This window comes from Pararge aegeria, chromosome 19 (assembly GCF_905163445.1).
Source record: "Pararge aegeria chromosome 19, ilParAegt1.1, whole genome shotgun sequence".
NCBI lineage: Eukaryota > Metazoa > Arthropoda > Insecta > Lepidoptera > Nymphalidae > Pararge > Pararge aegeria.
The window spans coordinates 13,646,011-13,661,365 of record NC_053198.1 but is presented as its reverse complement, the minus strand read 5'-3'; positions in this window follow the sequence as shown (position 1 = coordinate 13,661,365).

Genomic DNA, 15,355 nt, shown 5'->3' with positions numbered 1-15,355 from the left:
TGTGCCCTGGATTTAGTTTCTGCTTCCTCTTATTTAGACAGAAAAACATTCGGCCGCGATTTCCAGAGAATCGCAGGTTCCAATCCTGCCGGTTCCAAAATGTTTATATGCATTTAAAAATTTGTAAAATTGAAATTATAGCACTATTGAAAAAACCTTAATTGCAATTGGCGACGGATCATCCATGAAGGCGGTTTTTTGACTACGCTTCATTTTTTTTATTTTTTTTAATATATAGACAAGTGCTTGACTGCAATCACACCTGATGGTAAGTGATGGTGCAGCCTAAGATGAAGCGCGCTTGCCTAGAAGATGCCTATTCACTCTTGATTTGAAGGTACCCAGATTATAGGTCTCTCTATCTTTATCTTCAGTGAACATTATACTATCTTTTATCTCGACGGCCGACTGGCGTAGTGGGCAGTGATCCTGCTTTCTAAGTCCATGGCCGTGGGTTCGATACCCACAGCTGAAACATGTCTGTGTGATGAACATTAATGTTTTTCAGTGTCTGGGTGTTTATCTATATATTATCAGTATTCATGTATATTACTATGTTATATGATATTAAATAATCGTCTTATTTCAATTTATTTTCATGACATACCACAGTAATTTTTAACATAATTATATGACAAAACAATTGGCTGAGCAATTATTTAATATTAAAATAGATTTATTAACCTGACTATCTTTAATAGTAACTCATTATTCTGACACCTAATATAAATTTCTACTAACACTAATTAGAATCCTGGTATCGTGTATTTGTAATAGTTTTAAGGGTCAAACTGTTTGTTATTGCTATGCCCTGACAGGGCTTCATGACTATCTGAAGGCATGGATAAATAAATAAAAAAATAAAAAATACTCATACAAACATTCATCAGTCATCTTAGTACCCATAACACAAGCTACGCTTACTTTGGGGCTAGATGGCGATGTGTGTATTGTCGTAGTATATTTATTAAAATTTTTATCTCTAAATTCATAAGAAACGGGAATTAGTATCAAACTGAGTTATACCGAAGCGTGGACGCTAACGGCTTTTAATAAATAAATAGCAGTGCCAACCATCAGTCTTCCGATATAATTATTGAAATAGATTACTCCAGAGCCAAGGATATTCCATTAATCACGGGGAATCAGCGAAGCGGAATCAATGAGCTGAACTAGATCTTTGTATCGGATACATTAGTCTTTGCAATTAAATGTATATTAATGTTCAGTGCAATAGCCGGTAAATTGTATGTTAATTGATTAGATAATATCGGTATATTATAATTGATTCATTCAAGGGCAATTGTATATTATCGTATAACAAATTACCAAATGAAATCTTTGAGTTGTCTCTCAATAAGTTCAAAGTTTATATAAAACGTAAGCTTACAGAAAAATCCTATTATAACATTAAGGATTATTTAAACGATAAAAAAGCCTGGGTGTGAATTGCTCTAGCTTCATAGCTTAATTTAGTTTTACTGGAAGATGGTGATAACAAAAAAATAAATTTACCCGGCTAAGTTTGTTGTGGGCTCTTCTTAGACCAGGGCGCGTTTGGAACCCTCGTAGCTTTAGATTTAAGTTGGCGAACGAAGTTATCACCATCCCGTTACAATTATGTAAACAAATATGTATGAACGCTTCATAAGTGCCTGTGATAGGCCTACATGAATAAAGAAATTTTGTATTTGAATTTGATTTGATAAAATTAATCTATACTATACTTTCTGTGGAAGCCTAGTGTTAAGGACTTCGGCTTCACTTACGGGAGTCCGAGTTCGAATCCCAGCACGCACTTCCAGCTTTTGTAAGTTATTTGCGTTTTAAAATAAAAAAATTCACTTACTTCGACGGTGAAGGAAACGTCGTGAGGAAACCCGCATGCCTGAGAGTTCTTAATGCGTGTGGAGTCCAATAATGCGCACTGGATCAGCGTGGTGGACTACGGCCTAAACCCTCCTCATTATGGGGGAGGGTTTAGGCCGTACCCTGTAGTGGGCAGGTAATTGGTTGATATGATGAGATTTGCTGTTGCCCACCACGACGCCTTTGCTTAGGTCAAAATTCCGATCGTAATCTGTTTTCCCGGAATAAATGTATTCGTTATTTCCGTGGAAATGCGATTCAAAATGAGTTTTTAATTATATAAACGGGAAAATTTCCCGGTGATTTTATATTTTTGGATGTTTTTTTTAATGCATAGGCGGATCGGGTGGAGTATGAACGTACGAAATTTGGATTTTCCGTCCGCAATCAATACATTTGAAAAAACCATTGGAGGTTTAACAGCTTTTACCCGCAGTGGCTTATTCAAATGTATTGAAAAAGTTTTTTAAAGATTTAAAGCAAAAATAAAACTTCACCCTTCCCCTCCCTCCAAACTCGCACATCAAGTCCAAGTACCTTTTGCATAATATAAGTTATAAGAGAAACCATTTCATCAGTAGATACAATATTAGAGAGATAGTTATAATACACTTTATTGCACACAAATACATTAAAAACAATACAAATACAGCAAATATTTTCACAAACATTGGTATGCAAAGGCAATTTTATTGCTGAAGCAATCTCTGCCAGACCTTGGGGAAAGTAATTCAGTTATTAAAGAGAGCCGGGGAAAAATACAAAATATTCTATAATCATAATATAATAAGTAATGTAGTATAAACATTTATTAATACATATCAAACATTGGCGGGGCACATAGCTAGGATAACCGATGGAGGTTGGAATTTCAAGGTGGAACTGGAATGGTCGCCATTCCAGTTCCACCTTGACAGGTATCCGCACAGGTAAACGCAGCCTTGGTCGGTGCGTGGCCCCAACGAGGTGGACAGACAACATCAAACGAGTAGATGGAAACCAGCTGCCCAGGATCGTGGATTTTGGAACTCCCTACCTTCTGTAGGGAGTTCCAGTCCATTGCTTGACATAGGTAAACGCAGCCTTGGTCGGTCCCCAACGAGGTGGACAGACAACATCAAACGAGTAAATGGAAACCAGCTGCCCAGGATCGTGGATTTTGGAACTCCCTACCTTCTGTAGGGAGTTCCATGTCAAGCAATGGACTGCAATCTTTTGAAGTAATGATGATAATGATACATACATACATATTTACTTAACATGTGTACACTAATATATATATATTAGTTAGTATAATGGATAAAAGTACAACATTTACAATTTCTTTCCGCAATCAATACCTTTGATACAAGTTATTGCGGCTATAAAACAGGAACTTTATAAAGATTTAAAACAAAAAGAGGACTCCGCCACCACTGTAGAACATCCAAAATAACAAGCGATGATGGCGGCCGCGGAACAATGGCTCCGGTGAGTATCGATGGCACTTGTCAAAAATAAAAACCCATCGCGGACCGCCGCGCCGCGCCGCCGAGCGATAAGAGGAGGGTTTTTTTTCTTTGTTCGCGTGGGAGCGTTTTGGATCGAAATCGGAATAGCGACGTTTTGGCACGACGTCATTCCGGCGTACCTGCTCGGAATAAAATTTTCGAATTAGTAAACCTCGTTCGAGTACAACTATAAAGTGGTGATAGCGTAGAGGTTAGGCTTTTGGCCTCCCTTTCGGGGTGACCGAGTTCCGGGTACGGGCCCCTAACTTTTTGGAGTTATATGCGATTTAAACAATTCAATATAACTTAGTTGAACGGTGAAGGAAAACATCGTGAGGATGCCTGAGAGTTCTCCATAATGTAGTCAAAGGCGTGTGAAGTCCACCAATATAACACCTTTCTCTTATTGAGAAACCATTGCCGGCCCACTACAGAGAACGGATCTCGTTCTCTGTAGTGGGTCGGCAATGGTTTGACAATAATGAATACAATTACTATCTAACCTATACGAGCAATAACATTTTATATTTATGTATATCTAACAACGCTCTTGGCACTATCCCGTTCTCTTGCTGTAAGTCCTATCTATAAAGGTTGCCAGTAAGAGATTGTTTGCAGCAATAAGGCCGCCTTTGCATGTCTACATTGTGTACTTTATACTCCTTACTGTTTCTTTTCCTGTATGTTATACGTGCAATAAAGTGTCTCTTCTTCTTCTTCTATACGAGGTATTTACTGGATTTGATTTCCTGGTCGAACCAAAAATGATTATTATTTAAGAGATAGTGAGGTTTACTGACAAAAAACTATCACTAGCTCCGAGCTGGGAGCTAAGAAACTAGTGCTTTCTAGAGGATGTTATACCGTCAGGCTTGGTTTTTATAAGTAAGTGAATATAATTTTCAATGCCCACCAGCCCGCATTGAAGCAGTGTGGTGGGTTTTTTATATCGCCACGTGTAAGACAATAGCTGGCTAACTAGTTAGGTTCGGCAGTTATATTAAACCAGGAGAATCTGTCTGGTGTAATTTCTTCATTCTTTATTCTCCTCAACTAACATTGTTAACAATTATTCATTGTAAAGTCAAAATCGACACCGAAGCATCCTCTGGGATGCTTCGGTGTCGAAACGAAACTTGCGTGAAGGGTAAAAAGCCAAAGATATGTTTGGTTTGGATTGTAAAGATTCAAGAAATTATAAATTACTCACATATATTGCAAATTAAGCTTAATTTTCATAATATGTATATCGTGGAATTCCGCAAAGTAAAGCCTTCCATACAACACTATGACAAATATCAAATCCAAGATGGCCGCCACCACATAACTGCGTATTTCATTTTTTCCACAACTCCCTCCTTAAGGTTATCAAATAAAAGTGCTAGAATAATGTAAAATAATGGGTAAAGTGTCGGGAGTTTTTTTAATTAATTAATAATGTACTGTGTTTGTTTTCTTGTAAAGTTATTCCAACTAAATACAGAACTTCAATAGACAGACTTCATGGGAAAGCTAAAAGAGAAGTAAGCTCCTAGGTATTTCCGCACACGTTGGGTATGTACCTACGTAATATTCCACAATATTCTGTTATACTAACGAAGTCGAGAGCATCTGCCACTTCAAAAATAAAAGGTAACATTTTAACGTTCGAAATCTTTCAACTTGTTTAGCGTGCGACGAAAAATATCACATCTATTCAGACATTTGCGCGGAGAAATATTATGATGTGAAAAATAAAGCAAAGTTTAGATTGGGAGCTGGTGGCGTTTTGCTGTATTGGTTGGGAGTTGTCGCGTGCGGATCTCAGGTTGTGTGACTTTTGCCTACTTTTTCAATGTAATTTATATTAATATCAGCAGTTTAGTCTCGTACCCGATAACTGCCGCCACGCTTATTTCCCAGCATCTTATCTGTGTTCTGATCTGAAGGGAATGGTTTCCGGTGTAATCAAAGGAACCTGCTGCTTGGCACATACACCTCAGGTTTATTTTTTATTTAATTTTTATATAGTTAAATCGACGAACAAGCATATAGCTCACCTGATAGTTAGTGAAAAACCATCGCCTTTAAACAGAGCAAAACTTTGTAGGGCATTCAAGGAACACGATCTGCACCGTGCCGCCCTGTGTCCATCGACCTGAGGCATAGGTGTTAAGCCTCTAGCGCCTGTAATTACACCAGTACTCACGCCCTAAAGAAGGAAACACATCATTCCAACAATGCTCCTTAGTGCAGAAATAAGCGTGGTGGTTTCCAGGACTAGCTGACACAAAAAGCTCTACTACTACTACATTTTTTTGTAGGACACGTTCCTTTGCAAGCCCTGCTAAGCGTTGCTTTGTTTATAGCCGATGGCTTTCCGCTTACCAGCTTAGCCATCTGCTTGGTCCAACGATTATTAATATAGCAAACATAGTGTTCTGGAACATAATACAATATGGAAGTCAGCTATGTTCACCATTTCCCACTTCTGATATACGAAATAATTATTCAAAATATTTTGCGACCATCTCCTATTATACTATTGCCTCGGAGCGACGTTGGCTGAATGTCATTCAACGGAGCATCCGAATTGCATCAATGGGGAGTGCAATTCGAGGAATATACTGTGACGTGTTTGATTTTTATTATTTCTATGTGAAATGGGTAAAATTTTATGGATGTGCTAGCTTTTGTCACACCTTTCACCATAATTGTATATTGTATATACTATATATTGTACGTAATTAGATGAAATATTCTTAGTAGTTGAGAATCCCTCATTTACAAAACTGAAAAATTCCACAAAAATCCGTTGAGAAGAGTGCGCAGTATAACAAATAAGTAGAGCATAGACATGGGTACATATTGTGTTATTGTTTTGAATAAAGAACCCTCTTTGTTTTATAATAAGTATTATAATATTTGTAAATTCTCTTATTTCAACTAAGCGTAGGCGGGCTAAAGTTATTATATTTTAGCCTAAGTTGTCGTCTAAATTACAAGACATACCTACCCAACTTTACAATCGAGTATTAAAAAAGAGTGTTTTTTTTCCAGTTCTCGTTTGCTCAAGTAATTCTTATTTGGCTTAGCAATCTAAAAAAAATCAGCACCAGACTCTTTGGAGCAAACATGATTATTTCTTTTAACGACCATACTAATAATACCAAATAACACTACATTATTACGTATTTCTTCTTCTTAAATATCTCTTAAGTTCAGTCAACAGTCTCGTTGGTCTTTATGGCTGAGGATGATGATGACGATATTCTGTAGGATGTTTTATTGGATATGTATACCTAATGAAACCCAGTTTATTTCGACACTGGTTTTTATTTGTCCGCGTATGAAGCGAGGACAATGAAGTCTGGGCGTAACGAATAAGTTGATTTATAAAAACGCATGTACGCCGCAACGCGCTGCGTTCAAAATTGTATTTAATAAGACCACGTTTGCATAAATGCATCACGTAATCCACTAATCATTAAAATATCGTCTTAAAATATTGAGAAATTCTCATCACGATTCCTTAGTACGATTTTGCAAATTTCTGTGGATATGGATTCTAAAGAGACAAAAATTCTAATTACGATACAAGCTGAACCTTGTTTATGTAAAAAGCGAAAATTAAATTAAATTTTTCACACAAAATATGTTGATAGATCTTACGAAATCTGTCAAATTTCGCGTCTCGGATAGTGATTACGATACTACGATAAGAATAAATAGAAGAAATAGAATTTTTACAGACTCGGTCACATAGAAACAGCAATTTAGCCATTACCAATCAGGTATTTACCTAGTCTACTCGTCGCAGCTTTTTACCTAGTCTACTCTGATATGTATTTCTATTATATTGTACAATTATATTTATTGTACGCGAACAGTGTTTTCATTAATTATTTCATTCATTCATTCATCTTTATTTATGCTTCGATTTCAGTCGCAACGATCGAATATAAACGGTCGTAATACCGTGATTTGTTTACCGCGGTAATGACGATATGGGGACTTTATGCGCATTTTGTAGGCGCAAATGTTCCGCGGCCCCCATCGTATTTATGGCCTCCTGGTCCTTTTGTTTTCAGAAATCTCGAGTTATGTGCTGCATTTGCGATCTAAATTGGATAAACAATAATCGTAGGTTGCTGAGGTTGGTATATCGGAGGTATGCGATGTTGGGACAGATATCATATAAGGAACCTTGTTTAAACCGATATTATGTTTATTGCCTTTTATTTATATCGTTTATACCGCTTATATGGTTACATACGAAGTAAATGGTTAATATTTATACCTGGCATATCTTTCACCTATATTGTTAGTCGAGTGGTTATCGTTTTGGTCTACAGACGAGGTCCTCGGTTCGTTTCTAGGTTGAATAATGTTACTTTACTCTTTGCAAGCCAAGGAGTATCGGTGCACGAAGGGGTAATAGATATTTTTCTGTCCAGACGTAAAACCAGGCAATTAAATTAATTAATTATGTGTTATTAATTAATAAATTAGCGTTTACTCCAGGCTGTCTCAGAGCTGTAAGTATGAGAATGAAAACGCTTCTGTACGTATTTTTAATATTATTATTAAACTCTCTATTTGTATACCACAACATTAACATATTTAAAATATAACAAAAACAGAAACATATCGAAAGAAGTAGTAATACAAAAGGCGGCCTTATCGCTTAATAGCGATCTCTGCCAGGCAACCTTAGAATTATGCACAAAGTTTATGATTCAAACCAGGTATTCACTGCCTAGCTAAGCATTCATTAGCCAAGAATCAAACCATCTTAAGCAAATGTTGTGTTGCATGTCTAGCACTTGTGTGCTTTTCTTCTATTTGTGACTCACCATACCTCGATATCTTCGACTGGCCTCGAGGCCAGTCTTATTCAGCTTTTGCTCAAGAACGTATTTAGACAGTGGTATTATGTCTACAGTCTTTTTTGAATGAAAGTAGAAACAAGAACACCTGGGAAGTCGGTTTTTTACGGATTGTGTTTAGCTGATTAACCCTATTTTTTTTAACATCGAATCCTAGGGCTCATAGAAGCGAAGGGATCGACGGCCTAAGGGCGCCTCATGTAAGGCCCAACCTCGGCTCAGGCGACGATTGGAATGATATGGTTTCGGACAATAATTAGTCTGTACGCCTCCGAGGCCATGATGTGAGCCCACGTCCGGATGTTAGAAGTCGGGGACCTCGTCTTCGCTGGCAAAGTCACTGGATGTAGTCTAAGATTAATGGAGCTGCCTAATATCCAATCACGATTTGAAGGAACTTAAGTTTCAGGAATCAGGAGAGACCGAAACCAGAAGGGCTTTCCAGATCCAGAACTTAGTTGTGCGTTTTAGAAAGGAGGAAGCAAATAACTTCGTCTCTTTGAAAATAATTATTCCCTTCGGGAAAAGGAAAAAGAAACAAAAATAGTATTTGTAAACTTACAGATTTTGATACAATGTTTCCTAATAAATAAGCAATGAGGCATCGATTTATATAACTGAGAACGTCATCCAGGTTTGGACTTCTCCATCTTTGGCTCACCGCAAGTATCATCTCTTATCATCTAGCAAGATTGCAGTCAAGCATGAGCATGTCAAATCTGTTATCAGTAGTTTTACACACAAACAAAAATTTCATATTTATAAAACGGGGACAATCACATTTACATTACACATTACATTGAATGTCGAATAGTAATATTATATGAAATTTTATAAAATATATACCTGTACTTATGTAGCTGCTCCGTAAGCCCAGTAGTCGCGAAATTGTTTACCGGGTGTTGAATACAAAAGGTTGTATTATAAATTTAAAGTGATGCCGCTCGTTAAAATATCAAGTTTCGGAGTTTTGCTGGTTTTACATGAAAAGATCAGATACGGATACGATTCTTAATCTGTACAAACCCACTTTAAAACTGACGACTTTTTATATTTGTATTTTTGGCAGGTTAATAAGCTGCTCAAAAATATGTTTGCGTTACATTCCCTCTAGTGTCTAGTGGCACCTATTTACTAAGTATCGTATTGTCTTAAGATATCTTTTTCATCATCATCATATCAACCCATTACCGACCCACAGGGCACGGGTCTCCTCCTACAATGAAAAGGGGTTAAGGTCATAGTCCACCGCGCTGGCCCAGTGATGATTGGTGGACTCCACACATATTTGAGAAAATTATGAAGAACACTATCTCTTATGGCTTCTCGGCCTTTTGGCTAAGATGAAAGTGTTTTTTTTTTTACTTAGTAAATATTAGAACACTCGTATTTCATGATAATTCTGAAAGTTTTATTTCCCTTTTGTGAAATAAAACTTTAAAGTCGCGTGTTCTTTCCTGGACATAGTTACCTTGTTTCCTTACTTTTTTATTTCCTACATTGAGTTTAAATTAATTTTTTTAACGATGCCATCGCTATTTCTTTTCATTTAAATAAAAGTCTTGCTTGATCGTGAGAAATTGTTTATCGGTACTTCTAAAAAAAGGTGAAGTTATTATAATTCAATATTTTGCTAACATTATATATCCTCATATAGGATGTGGATTAAGACCGTGTGCGTATCGTATCGATATCGTTACATCTAAAGGCACTTTTATTTACACGATGAAATGACAAGCATGTACCGGCTTTGTTTGTAAAATACGTTTTGTTTTCTTTCTATTATAAATCTCGGATTATATACCTCATGTTGCTATAAATCACAGGTGATGTTATTGATTAAATTATTGTATAAGCGTAAAGAAAGCAATTGTACGTGTTGTATTTTTTCAATATTTCATATTTCCCTATATAGCAAATTTTTACGTTATATATTTAACGGTTCATCATCATCATCATTTCAAACCATTACCACAATGAGAAGGGGTTAGGCCGTAGTCCACCACGCTGGCTCAGTGTGGATTGGTGGAATTAACTTTTATATGCGATTAAGTGTATAATAATATTTTGTCTTAGGATATGCTTTGGCCATGATTACAACTCTACCGAAAAAATTACGCCGAGCAATTTAGCTTTTCCGGTACTACGTTTTTCCACTAGAAGCTATCCATTGACTGCAATCTCACCTGCTGGTAAGTGATGATGCAGTCTAAGATGGTAACATTGTAATGGTTGGAATGGTCTAAATGGTATGGAGTTATATTCCATACCATACATTTATGGATTTAGTACAACTGATATAACCCGTTACAGGTTAGCTCGTTACCATGTGAAACTGTATATTGGGACCTGAACATCTATCAATCCAAAAGAAAAATATAAAATTTTACTAACCAAGTACGTAAGTAAATTTTTATAAGAAATAAATAAAATCAAAGTGTATGTCTGTTCAAATTGCATCACATGAGGCTCACATACTGTGAATATCGTATTTTTTGTCGTGTTGTCTGTGTGCAGTGTTTAACCAATAGCTGAACCGATTTTGACGGAACCTGAGTATTTCTCATACCAGATATTCACCTTGTGGATTCATAGGATGTTAAAATATATGATAGAAAATTCAATGTTTTAAAAAGTTAGAGATATTAAATTTCGAACTTCTGTATCTTTTAAGTTTAGAACCCAAAAGTCCCCGTTAAGGTTTTAGGTTTGCTGAGTGAGGGTACTCAAATTAACTCCCTTTAAGGAATTAAGAAAGGGTTAGAAAATTTTAAGAGCATCTTATGGATTTTAGGGTTATGAAAAGCAGACTTTATTGTAATAGTTTTACGGTCTGTAAGTTTCAACGGTGATGTTTTGTTTGTTCGAAATTGTACGTGAAGTCACGGACAACCTTTAGTTTTTGATTATAAATGAACAGACAGATATCTGCCTATCAATGAAAATTTTATTCATTGAAATTGATATCTCTTTATCTTCACGATTTAATAGAGTTTACGCTTCGGTCTATAAAACTTTAATATAATTCAATACTACACATAGATATGTTGTTTTCATACAAGTCTATTGTTATTACGTTTTGATTAAGCATTTGTAAAGGTCAGAGACCTGAAAGCTCGCGTTTTGTTTTAACGGATACCCAGCTATGATATCTGAGTTTTAGTACCGTCAGCAAAAAAAAAACTGAAAGAGAAATTGTATTAAATTTTGGATGGATGGATGGATGGATATTGGATGTTACGATTTTTAAATATATTAAACCAACCTAACCTAAAACACATTTTTAATTAAAGCCAAAATAATATGTTACAAAATAAACTTATTAGGTATCTATGACAAATCTCAATTTACAATTGTCACATTTCTACTGGAAAACATATTTTTTTTTTATTATTATTATCTACTCTGATAGTGAAAATATTTTATTTAAACATCGTCGCATCAACCCTTTACCGGCCCACTACAGGGCACTGGTCTCCTCCAATGAGAATGGGTTAAGGCAGTAGTCAACCTCGCTGGCCCAGTGCTGATTGGTGGACTTCACATACCTTTGAGAACATTATGGAGAACTCGCAGGTATGCAGGTTTCCTCACGATGTTTTCCTTCACCGTTGAGCAAGTGATATTTTAATTGCTTAAAAAACATAAAATATATAAAACACGGACGCTAACTTTTAAGTAAATTATTTTTACTAGATACACGTTATAAAACGCTACGATAGCGGCTGTTTACGAAAGTATCGTAAAACATATACTGCCCAATGGTTAAGCGTTTCAATAATATAAAATTACAGCTATGATCTTAATAAACATATTATATGTATAACAAACATATTATATGTTTATTAACCCATGAGATATCCGTTATAAAAATAGTCAGTTACAACATAAGTTTATATTTGTGAAGGTTCCGTCAAAATCAGTTCAGATATCGGTTAGCAACTACAAATAGACAAAACATATAGACAACACTACTAGTAAGTACTAGTCACACATAATATATAATATGATACTACATAATATTAATACACAAAATTATTAATAAAACATATTATATGTTTGTTAAGAACATAGGGGTAACAGCTGGATCTTAAAAGTAGGTGAATATGTCAAGTGCTTGCTAGTCATCAAATAAAAAATATTCTTACTTTTTTTTAGCATATTATTTGTGCGCTACGTATTCTAACATAACCGTCTAAAACCAGCCAGTTGTATATTTTTTTCATGTCGCTTTCATGACTGCGTGAAGATATGTTTTTTTAAACAAAATAAAATATATATATGTAGTTAGGTATACGTTTTTCTCTGTCTGTACATAGCACGCGGTGGGTACATTGGGACGGTATAATGCAAACCGGTTCAAGCCCACCAATGCGTTTTCAATGCCGCCGCGAACGGCAATAACATATGCTTGCCGTATAAAAAGGCGAATTTACTGTCGCCCACACGATAATACGGACCAATTGAATGGCACAAGCAAATATCAACCATACAGTAAACACCTAAAGTTGATAATTACTTTTCATGAATACGAAAGGTTTTATGCAAGAGTGCGTAAGGCTGTTCAGAAGACGGACGCTTATCGTTAGTTTTTGAGTTAAGATCCAGTTTCGCCTTTATAAATATTAAAATAAAAGCTATAAAATTAAATTCAGTTTCGCAGTTTGGCCCTTAAAAATAATCGAATAATACACTAATTAAAATAAAAGCTGATGCTATCATTATTGTAAAATAACTGAAGTATTTTTGTCATGAGAATCGTTTGGAATCATCATTCTTGTATTGTATTGAGGTATCATGCCAACATAATATTATATCTTATACAAAGGTCCAGTGCGAAGCTTTTCTTACGGTTGTTTGCCAATCAATGTTAAGCATAAAATTCAAAATTCAAAATTCATTTATTTCAAGTAGGCCTAATATAAGCACTTTTGAAACGTCAAGTCTGTCTGTTTGTAGTGATTCTACCACCGGTTCGGAAGGCAAATTCTACCGAGAAGAAGCCGGCAAGAAACTCAGCAGTTGCTCTTTTCCAACATCAACAATTTACATTTTGCATTTTAACATTCATATCACCGAGTGAATAAGATTTCAGGCAGTAATTGCAGTGAATACTCTTTAAGTAATTATGCTTCCGTCTTGGAGTCATCATCATCACCACGATCAGCTCAGTAAGGTCTGCGTACAGGCTTCTTTTCTCATAGTGTCAGGTCAAAAGTGCTTGCAAACTGGGCCTGCTTGAAATAAATGAGTTTTGAATTATTTTTTTATATAGAATAGATAAATCTAGAGAGGTCCACAAAGCTATCGCGGATTGGCAAGTTTTTAACGATCACCGTCACATATTAGAGGTTGCAAAACGCTATTTTAATTTCAGTACTACTATAAAACGGTATTCTTCGATATTAAAGAGATATTGTTTAAAATTTCGGATTTATATTTTGAACCTATTCAATTGAAGCCAAAATAATATTTTTCAAAATATACTTACTAGGTATATATGACAAATCCCAATTAGCGATTGTCACATTTCTACTGGAACTGGAACATAGAAATAAAACTTTTATTATTATATATTCAACTAGCTGTTGCCCTGGACTTCGTCTGCGTTTGATTTTGTTTTTTGATGTGGCATTCAATTTAGTAGTAGTTCTACAAAAAATTCAAAGTATTCAGTATCGCTAAGCCTTAAATGTTGTTGCTGTCCGCTGAGAAGTTCTGTCCTCTATCTCCAACCACATTTATCAGATCTACACAGTTTGGGCAAAATAAACACATATTATAACCTCTATAGTACAAAAATAATTATTTAAATCGGTTATAATTTGTAGGAATCATGGTGTAAAATCGTCAAACACTTATCCCTTCTCCCAAAGGAACCGAGATATTGTCGGGAAAAAAGTATCCTACATTACTTCTAACACTTCAAAGTTTCATTAGGATCGGTTAAGTAGTTTTTGCGTGAAAGAGTAACAAACAAACTTACATTGACTTTTATAATATTAGCAGGGATAGATGAATCTAGAGAGGTCCACAAAGCTATTGCGGATTGGCAGGTTTTTTTTAACGATCACCGTCACATATTAGAGGATGCACAAAGCTATTTTAATTTCAGTACTACTAAAATTCGGTGTTCTTCGATATTAGAGAGATGTTGTATTAAATTTTGATTGAATATTACAATTTACGAGTATGTATACTATAAACCTATTCAATTGAAGCCAAAATAATATGATACAAAATATACTTACTAGGTATATATGGCAAATCCCAATTAGCGATTGTCACATACAAATAAAGCTTATATTATTAAATATTGTGAACGTTGTTTGGTTATAATTTTCTTTTTTATGTACTTTTTGTGGTGTGCAATAAAAGTATATTCATTAATTCATTGATTTATTATCTACACTGATGGTGAATATATTTTATTTAAACATCGTCGCATCAACCCTTTTCCGACCCACTACAGTAGAAAAACCTCAATATCTATCAGATTTAGACTCGAAAATCGACCTCGGGCTTCTAGTTCCATTATCGAGCAGTTGATACCTTAGAATGCATCGTCTTAGATGAGCATTTTATAAATGTAAATATGTTTATTAAAATTTCGGAAACGACAGGATATTTTGTACCTGCGACTCTCTGGCAATCGCGGCCTGAAAGCTTTCCCATTAACCTACCACCACCGATGCCGAAATTAGTACCTATATGCTTTTTATCTAAAGTCTAGACGAAATGTTAACTAACGATTGACAGGTCGTTCGCCTATTGAAGTGACAAACATCTTAGTATTCTGCAAACATTGAAATAAATTTTAATTTTTAGTCTTGGTGTAATAATTTAAAAGAAAATTTGTCGTTTACCTCTAAAACACTAAAATAACCTAATCTAAAATGTTAACGACCTGTCATTTGTTTTTTTACATATGCTGAAATGAGAATAATAACTCAGAGTCGCAGAACAGGCTGTGCACTTCATTTGTAGTGTCTCTAGACTTCAGATGAGAGAAAGCTGGGAAAATAAATAGCCATTAAGATCCTATGGTACTGCAGACGATATTAAAAGATTCACAAAGAGTTGCCAGTAAGTGGCTCAAGATTGTTAGTCCTTACCAAAATAAGTCTA